This window comes from Nannospalax galili, unplaced genomic scaffold (genome assembly GCF_000622305.1).
Source record: "Nannospalax galili isolate Female #2095 unplaced genomic scaffold, S.galili_v1.0 scaffold257, whole genome shotgun sequence".
Lineage (NCBI taxonomy): Eukaryota > Metazoa > Chordata > Mammalia > Rodentia > Spalacidae > Nannospalax > Nannospalax galili.
In genome coordinates this window covers 3,626,850-3,638,880 of record NW_008340854.1, presented here as the reverse complement: position 1 = coordinate 3,638,880, position 12,031 = coordinate 3,626,850, and the positions used below count along the sequence as shown (strand labels likewise).

At 48.7% G+C, this 12,031-nt stretch overlaps 2 long non-coding RNA genes across 2 annotated transcripts in view; both read left to right on the top strand.

Annotated features, from left to right (window-relative positions):
* The window catches only part of LOC108490995, a 59,787-nt gene that overhangs the window by 8,974 nt on the left and 38,782 nt on the right, over positions 1-12,031 (top strand). The window lies entirely within an intron of this gene.
* On the top strand, positions 2,797-10,299 carry LOC115070825. Its single transcript, XR_003849950.1, has 3 exons — positions 2,797-2,976; positions 5,225-5,470; positions 10,241-10,299. It is a non-coding gene; the product is annotated as an uncharacterized LOC115070825 (long non-coding RNA).

Genomic DNA, 12,031 nt, shown 5'->3' with positions numbered 1-12,031 from the left:
TTTGTGTCTGGTTTACGTTACTCAACATAATGCCTGGGAGACTCAGGCTATTGTATGTAGCGGATGCTTTTTGTTGTTTTAATCGCTGCCTAGTGGTCCAGTATATGAGCCATCATAGTTGTTTTAAGCACCCCTGGTCACAGGTATTTGGGTTGTTCCTGTTTGAGGTTCCATGATTAAAATAGTCATCTGTATGCATACTCGTAGACACAAGCATCTGTTTCTTTTGGGTATGGGATGTAGAGTGGAATCCTCACTGGCTAGGCTCTGGGGCAGGATGATGTTGGGGAACAAGCTGGTGTGCCTTTTGGTGCCCACTAGGTACAGCTTCTTGGGCATGCCAGGTAGCAATTTTACATTAATGGTTGTGAGGAACTTGACTGCATACCCTGGAGCACTTGCATTTTTAAGGGACCACGTGACAAGGCTTGAAATATGGTTAAGAGGAGCTGTTGGTTGTCTCTTTTCTGGGGCTGGGGTGAAGGTCAGAAGTTAGTGGGGCCTCAGGTGGGGAGGCAGGCAGGGGCTCAGGATGGCTGCAACTGTCTAAGATACTGGAGGCAGCTGGGGCTCCACAGTCAATGACTTGTCTGAAACCATGTGGCCAACAGGGAGATCATCAACTCAGGTGATACTTCTGCCTACACTTTCAACCACAGCAGGTACCCCTCTATGGGGGAGATACCTAGGGACAGCCAAAGTGCTATCCTAGACCACATGGGAATTCTCCCCACAGAAGACTCACCAGATAACCCTTTTGTAGGCTTCCCCCTCTGCCTGGCCAACTAGTCCTGCCTCTGGCCCTGTCTGCTCCCAGAGGGTATATTCACAGGATAGCCTGGGTCATGGCCATGAGCTGGAGGGGTAGGGGAGTGAGCACAAGCCTGGGGGGCTGGTATTACTCAAGACTCTATGCCAGGACCTGCCTGTGAGCCAGCTGTGAGTGAGAGGGGGCAGCTCTCAGAGAACATTCCTGGAAAACAGTTCCTGCTAGTAACCCCTCAGGCTTTCTTGGCAAGACAAGAGCTTTCAGTCTTAGGTTGGGAAGATCTAGGATAACTTTGGGCATATGAGAAAGACGTGGCAGGTCAGGGGAAACACTACGTTGGCCTCTTAGCAACTGACAGTGGACATCCCTACTGGAAAGTTATGGATGGTTCATTCTCAACTAATAACAGCTGTATTCACAGTTTGACAACTTCAGGCTGTAAAATTAGGGATTCTCTGACTTTGTTCTTGGAATGGAGAGAGGCTGGGTGTGTGTGCCTGTAAGTGTGTGTCTGAGTAATGTTTCTGTGTGTATAAGTATCTATTACTTAACTATTTCTTCAATCATTCTGCAAGTATTTACTAATTGCCTATTATGTATCACTGGGGTTTCCACAGTGAATAAAAGAGACAAAGTCCTTGCTCTCAGAGGAGCTTATTATACATCAGAACACATCTCCACGTGATGCACGTACACCTGAAGATAAGCATTTGCTGGAACATGGAGCTGCTCTGTGTGTGTATGTATGTATGAAAAGGGCTCTGCATATGTGTTTCTGAATATGTGTGTATATATGTGAAGGGGAGAGAATTACTCATCCACTTAGAGAACTATTCAAGAAAGGCCTCTCCCAGAGCAGTTATATTTTCATAAATAAAAATAATCAGATAATGAGTTCATTTCCGATCTCAAGTTTGATGCCAACATTCCACTGAAATAAGACCAGCTGGCGGGCTGGCGGCTTTCTGTGTGGCTTGGATTAGCTGGGGAAAGTGCAGGGGGGTGGGGTGGGGGACAGACCTGCCACTTACAGGCTTCAGAGAGTGGGGGAACCTATGACCAAAAAAATCGCCTGTGTCTGGGCCTGAGAGCGCCTCTTCTTTATGCAGGTACCTGCAGAGCCCCAAATGGAATGTGCAAGGCTGGCGTTTCTCCACATACGTCTTTGTAACTAGTAACGGTCTGCACAGCTTTATAAATGTTGATGGCCCCCAAACATGGCCTACCATGCTGCTCTGAATTTCTGAAGGCCCAGTGAGTAACTCCTTTCCTGGGCACTCAGGCTAGAGTCAGAAAGAGGGCTACAGGGGACTAGAGAGATAGCACAGTGGTTAAGAGCACTGGCTGCTCTTGCAGAGGACTTGGGTTTGAATCTTAGCACCCACATGGTGGCTAACAACCAATTGTAACTCCAGTTCCAGGGGATCCAATGCCCTCTTCTGGCTTCTATGGGCATTTTATGACTTGAGTGCATTTACATACATGCAGGTTAAAAAAACAAAAACACTCATACCATAAAATAAAAATAATAAATAAAATATTTTTAAAAAGAAAGAGGGCCACAGAAAAAGGCTGTGGGTTGAGCCTTGAGGGGAGAGGGAGAGACCACCCTACCCATGGCACCTGCCTCTGCTTGGCCTCTCTTCTAGAAGGTCTTGGTTTCACAGTCTCATAGCCTCCAAACCATCTCACTTCTAATCTGATTCCCTTCCCTATGCTTCTGCCAGATGGAACTAACCGTCCTACTTTACCTTCTTCCCCCTTTGCATAGGCTGCTCCCTCTCCTGAGAATGCTTTTCCCCCAGCTTTTCAGCTCCAAATCCATCCATTCTTGAAGACTAAAATGTCACCCCCTTCATGAAGCTTCTTCAATTTTGCCAGTTGGGAGTGCTTTCTCATGCTAAGCAATGGCCACCTCCTAATTGTCTCCTAATTTTCTTCCTAGACTCTGAATCCTAAGACCCAAGCTCTATGTCCCATTCACACAGCTGATTTTCCTGAACAAGTGCTGGCCGGTCTAGAGACAGAACTGTGCCTGAATGCTGGCCGGAAAGGTACCCTGAGCTGAGCCTGACACCTGCTGCTGGCCTGTCTCAAGGGGACCTGTGAGGGCTGTGTCCTGATAAATGCCTACCTTGCATGGGAGGTCTTGGTACCAGACAAGAATGCCTTGGTGTCAGCATGGTGGCTGAGAGAGGGACCCAGAGGTAGGGTGGGGCAAGAACAGGGAAAAAAAATGAAGTTTTCCCTAGGATGCATGACACGGACCCTAACTCAGGACATCTGTAAGATGTCATGGGGGTAGCGTGGGGTGGGGAATGGACGGACTACGGGGGTGGGAGTAATTAGTACAGAGGCACAGACTGATTGTCTGCAAGAAAGGAGGAATAATCCATCAATGCCTGTCTGTCTATTCATCCATCCATCCACATTTAAAATTTTTAATTTTATGTGTAGAGGTAAGTGCTTGCATAGATGTATATGTACCATGTATGTACTTGGTGCCCTCAGAGGCCAGAAGAGGGAATCAAATCCCCTGGAACTGGAGATATGGATAGTCATGAGCTACCCAATGTGGGTGCTGGGAACTGAACTCAGGTCCTCTGCAAGAGCAGCAAGCACTCTTAACTGCTGAGCCATCTTTCTAGCCCCATCCACCCACTTTTTAACTATCCATTCACACATTCAAAAAGCAACAGCCTGGGAGCTTTCCTTACATTATTTCAACTACTTTTCACAACAGCTGTGTGAGGAATGTGTCTCTGTCTCAGAGGGGGAGCTGAGCCTCAGAGAAGATGAAGTCAATGTTCAGGGTCATACAGCTGGTGAGCCGGCACTCACATTCAGGTCAGGCTGCCTCCCCAACCCCAGTTCTTCCCACGCCAAAGAGGAACAAATGGCTTATTTCTCAGTCTCTCCACGGCTTCAGGCTGAGCTGGATCGTGGCCCTTGGGCAATATGATAAAGCCTTGTTCTTTGTCTGGGAAGTTCAGCCTGTGTCTCCACCCAGTGCCCCAACACAATTATGCTATAAACCAGCTTGTGTTCATCTTTAAAATCTTCTCTGATAGGGCCATTCGTAGGGGCAGGGTCCTAACCTATTGGGATGAAAGCTGGCAGAGTAGAATTTCTAGCAGAGAGGGGTCCCCTAACTTTGCTAGAAGAGAGAAGGTTCTAGCAGGAGGCTTAGCTTGGGAGAAAGACCTGAAGATGATTCCTCAGTCACCTAGGATGGGACTGAGAATGAATATTCTGGGGCCACATCCTTATAGATTCACTGACTAGAATGGGTGGGCCCAGAAGTCTGAAGTTTTAGGAAGCTACAAAGGCTTTGGAGGTGAATGGTCAGATGGTGGGCAAGAAATTAACACAAGTCAGGCCTGATGGCACACACCTATAATTCTAGCTACTCGTGAAGCTGAGTTAGAGGGATTGCAAATTTAAGGCCTGCCTGGGCTACAGAATGAGTTCGGCCTGGGTAACTTAGTGAAACCACTCTCAAAATAAGAGTGGACAAAATAGGAAATATGGGATTGTAGGTTAGTGGTAGAACACTTGCCTGGCAAGTGCGAGGAGCCCCTGGGTTCAATTCTCAATACCCACAAAATAAAACAAAGTGAAAAAGCATTAACACAAAATAAGACTTCCTTTAACGTGCCTGGAGATGGAATTGCTGTTTGAGCAGAGTCGGCACAGGGTCCGAATCCCTGTGGTCATCTGTTTTGTTGTTGTTGTTTAGTACTGTTTTTCAAGTGTGTGCTGGGGCAGGGATTTTGGATTGTCCAACCTCAGGTGTGGTTCCTCACTTTCTACCTTGTTTGAGACAGGGTCTCTCGTGTTGTTCACTAGGTGGTCTGTGAGTATCTGGTGATTTTTCCTGTCTCTGCCTCCCATCTCCCTCTAGGAGTGTGCTAGGATTACAGATTCATGTGCTTCCTGGTCCAACTTTTATGTGGGTTCTAGGGATTTGAACTCAGGTCACCAGTCTTGCTCAGCAGGAGCTTTACCACTGAGCCATCTCCCCAGCCCTAGACTTCTTTAAATGTGGCCTAGTCACTCGACTTGACCAAATTACTTTGGGGGCTCAGTTTCATTGTTTAATATATTTCCTACTCTTCTAAATGTTAATGGTCTGTGGATTTGAGAATTCTACTACCCACATCTACACTCAAGATCCTGATCAACATGTTGAGGGGACCTGGACCAAGATGGGCTAAGTAGCTCTATTTGTGCTGGTAAGCTTTTGGAGTCAAGGTTTCATGTAGCTCAAGCTACTCGAACTTGGTATGTAGCTGAGGATGACCTTGAATGTCTGGTCTTCTTGCCTCCATCTCCCAAGTGCTAGAATTACAGATATACACTACCACATCTGGTTTATACGATGGTGGGAATTGAAAACGGCTTTGCACATGCTGAGCAAACACTACCAACTGAACTATGTTCTCTGCCTGTTAGGGGTCTTGACCACTGTCACTTGAGGAGTTAGATGAAGATTGCTCCACTCTCCAGGGCTCCGTTGTGAAGGAAGCTCTGAATAGCAGCTTGCTGGAGTCCAGCCGCCACTCTGCTGTCTTCCTTATTCTGTCAGCGGGTCACAAAGCCTGCTTGGATCAGCCCTGAATGTGATGGTTATTGCACTTCGAACGTACACATTTGTCTTTTCACATACATGTCTTATGGTGACATCACTGTCATGGATAAGTAGGTATCTCTTTGCAATAGCCCCCACACCGCTGCCCCACTTTAGACTTAAGCCTGCCTTGGTGTCCATGTTGTTACTTGATGATCTCTAAGCCAGGAGACCCATGAACATACTTGTGGCCCAGAAGATGGAATGGGAGTGGGGGAAGGGAACCTCTCAGAGTGATTTTCCTTTTAGCTGGAGGCTTGGGTAAGAGGTCATGGTGATGGGCCGTGAGTCTTGGAATAAAAATTCCTCCTTCCAGGGGAGGAAAGGGCTGGGATGCAGCCTGGGGCTTCCAGAGTGGGAACTTGAGTTCCCAGCTGGTTGTGTGCTAAGTAGAGGTGTTGAGGGGAGTAGGGTCAGGGGCAGACTCTGACATTTTCTGGACCTTACTGGGAACTCAGAGCTCAGAAATTTGATCAGGGACTGAGGCAGCTTCAGACATTTCCCACAATTCTCAGTGGCTTTCTCTGGAGAGCCCCTGATCCCTAATCTGTCCCTGCCATAGTGGGTTAGGGACAGGGCAGGAAGCAAGCACTTACCATGCCGAGGGGGCTGGGCTGTCTTAGACTATGGGGAAAGGAAGAGTGGGGAAACTTTGGAAAGGAAATGGAGAGTCACTGGGGTGTGGAGGTCTAAGCTCCTGCTCCTCTATCAGGCTCCTTTACAGGGCTCTGGCTAAACCATCTTGCCCTGAGGAACTTTCTTCTCCTCTCTGAGGGGAGTCACCCTGTTGCTAAGCCTTCCCTTTCCTTTCTTCTCACTCTGAGGCTCCTTGAGGAGACAGGGTCCTGACACTCACTCTTAGTCACTAGTCCAGAGTCCACATCTCTCCTTACCCCCAGCTCCAGAAGCCTGGAGCGTTTTTCCACCCAGGCAAGCCTCTCTTGGGAGTTAGAGGAAATAGCTATCAGGGGAGAAGTTTGTGTTTGAAAAAGGAGATACTCCAGAGAAGAGACTGGGTATAAAGGAGGACAGGAAGAGGGTAAGCCTGTCAAGCCAGTGCTGCTATCCCAGGACAAAACCCTTGTTCCATGGTCCATTGAGCTTCCTCAGCTGAGCTAGGTGTCATAATGTCTGTCCCCTGGCCATGAGTGTGGTCACTCAGATTCCACTGGCCTGGAGACCTTCTACCTGAGCCCTCTTTGGCCTGCAGATCCCAGAGCAGATACTGTGTCCTCTGCATGGAGACAGCCTAGAACAGGGCACAAGAGTCCTGGCAGGGCTTAGCATCCAACATCATGAACTTCAACACTGCTTTCACTCACTGAGCTTGAGGGGGAAAGAGATTTAGCAGGAGGGCCCTGGAAATTCTCAGAGCGTAGAAGGAGGGAACTAGACCTTGCCTATGCTGCTGTGCCCACACCATCTGTCCCAACTTGGGAATCCCATCTATAAGGCTAACTTTCTTCTTTTTCTAGAAAAGCTCAGGTGCAAGCCAGTTTGGCCCATATGGTACATGTGCAGCAGTCTTTGCCATAGTCACCACGATCCTGCCTCACACCAGGCCAGCCTGCCCTCCTCTGGTGTGCCTATCACCTCCTTGCCACAGTGGGCAGGAGTGTATGGTCCTGACATTATCTCCTGTGAGGAAAGATTCCTGGTCAGCTGGAGGATGGCATCCACAGAAATCAGAGCATTTCTGGCCCTCAGGAGAGTCTAGAAGATCTAGCAATGAGGAAAGGTCCCTACTCTTCTTCCTGCTTCTATGGTACCACGGGCCCTTCCTGCTGCCCTGTGCTTTGGAGGCTCCCCTCCTATAGCTGCAGACATGAGCTTTGAGAGAGCAACTCTCTTCCTTTGATCCCCTAACCTTGTCCCTACACCGCCCCAGGTAAGTGGCCTCAGCACTGACTGATTGTCCCTGAAGGGAGTGGACCTCATGCAGGCTGGGAGCCTCCACTGCCCAAACTTCCCAGGCTATGGGTGACGAAGGGAGTGAGAGCAGGGCACTCTATAGCTCTACTGCCAAATGTGTTGCCCACCCACTCGCTCACCCACCCACTCACACACCACATAATTGTTGGATGCCTACTACCTGCCAGTGGTTGTGTGAGGCACACCTCCTTCCAATGAGACCTGTCTGCATCCCACCTCACTCATCCTTAAAATCCATGGATATGACAGGATCTCACTGAGACAGGGTCTCACTGTGTGGCTCAGGCTGACCCGAAACTCCCAATCCTCTTCTTTCCCATTCCCAAATGCTGGGATTACAGGTGTCTGCCCCCACTGACAGCTTTACAAGATTGGGTCAGGATTAAATGAGATGATAATCTGCTTGGCTTGGGCACTCAATGAAAGTTATTATCCAAGTCAGCCACCCATTATTGTTATTACTGAGGTGGGTGGGGTCCCTATTTTCTGTCTCCTTGCCTCTCTCTTTCCTCTTCCTAACCCCCACCCCTACCCCCAAGACCCCAAGCCCAGCCAGGGGTCTGAAGCCAGCATGCAAACCGGCCAGATGTATAGAGGCCTCGTTATCCAGGCGTCTGGTTCGTAGGGGACCCTGCCCGCTGACCTCACGACCCCCGTTTGCGCGGGCAAAAGAGGGGCCTTTTGTTCCCCTGCACGGCCTGCCTGGCCGCGCGGCTCCCGCCTTAATCCGGCTAATTACCGTCCACAAGGCGGTCGGCCGCGCGCTCGCCCACCACTTTCCCACAGCCTGGAAGAAAGCCCCTCAGTGCAGCGCGGAGAACAGAGGCCGATTCAGCCCCGGGCTTCTGCACCCGGCTGCCCGGCTTCTGCTGCGCGCATCCGGCCGCCGCTGTCTGTGTCCCCGCTGACGGCGACCACTGACCCGCCACTTTCTGTGATTTTCTGACTCTGTGTGTCTCCAGCTTTCTCCCTATCTAATCCGTGTCTCCCCAGGTTGCTCTGTCTCTCCTACGCTCTGAGGCTTAACCTGTCTGTTCCCTGAACCTTTCTTACAACCAGCATCAACCTCCTCATTCATGGGATCCACTTGGGGATGGGGGGCACCAACTTATCTTTCAGCTGCCCTAGCCTGGCAGCCTCAAGTCTCCCTCCTGCCTTTCTGGGGACCCCAGGGCTTTGACCTCTCATAAATGGAAGGAAATCAGGAAAGTTATGGGACAACTAGGGATAGCTCAATGGTAACACACATAAGGCTATGGAAGAAAGGAAGGAAGGGAGGCAGGCAGGGAAGGAGGGAGGAAAACTATTCTGGGAACCAACTTTGTCTCTTGAATGGTGTTGGATGAAGCTCTGGCCTCCCTGTAGTGGGGACAGCTCTGAGACAGTGAGAGCACATCTGAAATGGGCATCATCCTGGGCTGTGAAGGGTGCGTGTGTGTGTGTGTGTGTGTGTGTGTGTGTGTGTGTGTGTCCCCGATCCCAGCAGCCTTTGAGCACAGGGGCTGCCAGAGAGCCTTAGGAAGCTATATCATTTGGCCAGAGTGCCTCAACTCTCAGTCTTGAGGGTAGCTGTTAGCCTCAGAGGGTTGGCTAAGGAGAGGGCCTAGGCTGTGCTTGGCTGAGTCTGGTCCAACCACCACTGAATCTGAACAACTGCTCATTAGAGAAGATGTGGCAAAGAATGCTGGGCAAGTCAAGTCAAGAAATGGCCCTATTGACCATTGTGGGACCCAAGAATTTAGTTCTTTTATTCATCTCAAATATTTATTGAGTGCTTATTATGTACCAGACTATGTTCTTAGCGGTAGGGAAAAGCCACGGACCACGTGAAGATTGCTGTGCGTGTTCTAGTTGGGAGGGCTGTGGGTGAACAGAGAAGGGAAACGGGCTGTTAGACAGTGGAGAGGGTTAAGGAAAATGCGAAGCCAGGAAAGGGTGTTGGGAACTAGGTGAGGAGGGTGGTCAGGGCTCTCCTTTCTGGGTTGGTGGGTGGCATTTGAGTGGCGGCCTGAAGTGATGTCTGGGGCTCTTCTTCCAGGGCAGTGGTTAGGTTTACAGTCAGGTTCCCACCAGGCTGCTAGATGATTCTTCTGGGGCCCCTGGCCCCAGTCACTGAGTGGTACTGAGCCCCACTGAGGCCCGGCAGAGATGCCTGGCTCACCGTAGGGCAGTTGCAGGAAGAGGTTGGTGAGAAAAATTGGACTTCAGGGAAATCCCTGCCCTTCGTTTTTCTTGCCCTTCTTCCCTGTCTGAGCTGTTCTGACATGGTAACCTTTGAAGGAACAGACTGGAGATGAAACACATGGTCTTGGGGAAAGGGTCCTGGCCATGGTGGTCTGTGTGCTAGGAAGATGTAGCTCCCTCATGTGTGGAGGGAAACCAAGGAACCCAGAGGCCTGGCCAGAGAGTGTTCTCACTGATAGCCCAGAGAAGCTGGGTGCTGGTTGAAGAACCACTGCATCTGAATGGCCCCTTGTCCTCCCTAGTCAGTCAGGGGCCCAGGCAGCCGTCTCCACTCTGGACCTTCTTCTATGGGCTGTGCTGCTCCAGACTGTGTGAAGCAGGCAAATGCAGGAAATGCCTGCTGGGTCTGAGTATTTTTATAACTCTGTCCTCACCCCATCCCTGCTTGGAGACCATGAGTTTTCCATTCCACCTCTCTGGGCCTCAGTTGAGGTATTTGGAAAATAGTTGAACAATAGGGGTAATATCTCATGGGGATTAGGATAAGGGTAAATGATACAGATAGCAAGAGGGCTTTCTTGGCCAGCAGCTTCTAGTCTCTTTTGACCCATACATTTTCCATTTTGGTTTATTAACCATACATATAATCAGAGCAAGAGTTGAGAGTAATATTATGCTGAATGCGTTGGTTTATTTTGTGCTTGTCTTCATTTTGTTTTCACAAGTTGCAAATCATGGGGGCTGGAGACATGGTTCAGCAGTTAAGAACACGTGCTGTTTTTTCAGAGGATCTGAGTTTGGTTCCCAGTTCACAACCACCTGTAACTTCAGCTCCAGGAGATCTGATGCCTCCTTCTGGCCTCTATGGCACTGTACTCATGTGTACATATCTACATACATACATACATACACACAATAAAAGATGAAAAAATCTTTAAAAAATAAATCTTAAAAAAATTGTAAGTCATGACTGCAGCTTGGTTTTGGTTTTGGACTGCAATTTAGAATGGGTTATAAAAATATTTGTTGATTCATTCACCACCAGGAGAGCTTGTTAGAGGCAGGGTAGGAGGTCGACTTAGGAGATACCACCTTGGATGCATCCATCCTGACTCCTGGGAAGTCTGCCATTGACTTGACTTTGGACCTGATTCTCTGAAGTTGGTTTAGGCCCAACTTCTCCAGCCATTTCCCCTCCTAGCTGATCCCTTTGAACCTCCCTGCTGGCGAGTCACCTTCATGCCCAAAGATAGACACAGCCAGCTAGACATGAATACCACCTTGTCTCTCACTTTTACATAGGAAGAAGCAGGCCAGCCAAGGGAAGTGATTAATTTGCGGTCCCTTGGTAAATCAGTTTCAGAACTAGAGCTAGAGTTCAGGTGTTTGTCTGCCTATGGCCCTCTTTCACTTACGGCCTACTTTTCTGCTTCCTGCAAAGCCAATCCTATCTCCCTTTCCCCTTACCTCTAGAGACTAGGACTGGCCTCTGTAGAAGAGGAACAAAGCAACAGGCTTGGTCTAGGGTCTACCAGCCCTGCGGCTAGAGGCAAGCCTGTTGCACTTCCGAGTCTCACTGTCCTCCTCTTTAGAGTGGAGTTCTCTGCTTTTCCAAACCCTTGGGATTGCTTTGTAGATTAGAGGAGACTATGTGCATAAAGACTTGAAGAAATGTTTAAATACATGAGACCAGTGGAAGATTGGGGATTTTCTTAGGAGAGTGCAATTATTTTGAGTTATATTGCCATGGTGGATTCATGACACTTGTGGTCATTTGTCCATATTTGTTGATATTTGTCAAAACCCACAGTATGTTACAGTACAAGGAGTGAATCTTTGTGCAAATTTAAAAGTCTCTTATGTGGTCAGAAGATGCTAGGATGGAGTGCAGAACAGAGCAAAACTAATTGAATAGCAAATGTGTGAGACAATGTCATTGATGTGACTGTGTGTGTGGAGGGTGCTGGTTCTGACCTAAATAAACTTGAATGTAAGACTAGTGGTAAAAGAAACCATGTCTAAGCACTGTACTCAAGTTAATAAAACTTTTCCTATGGAGAAAGGGTTAACCAGTCCGAAGCCAAAGCTGCTGGACATGTATATAGAAACTGAAGAAATGGGTAAATGGATGGCAAATGGCAGGTGTCAGGTTCCTCACTGTGGGAGTGAGAGGTTATAGGTGAGGAAGGGGAGAAGGCTAGCCTGATCTTTAGGATATGGAATTAAAGTTGTAATCTCAGTGTGAGAGCAGGACTACTTTAATGTAGATACAGGTGGTTTCATGCAGAAATATTTATGTGTGGTGTCTAATTAGATGTACATGTGGCTTAGTATGCCCACTGGGCTTCCCAGCTCTGTCAGATGAGAGGGTCTAGAAGGAAGGACAGCAACAATAAACACACCAAAGATCAGGTCTTGGTTTCTTTTAGAAAATATTTTTATTGCTAGGCACATGCCTTTAATCCCAGTACTCAGGAGGCAGAGGCAGGTGGATCTCTGTGAGTTTGAGGCTAGTC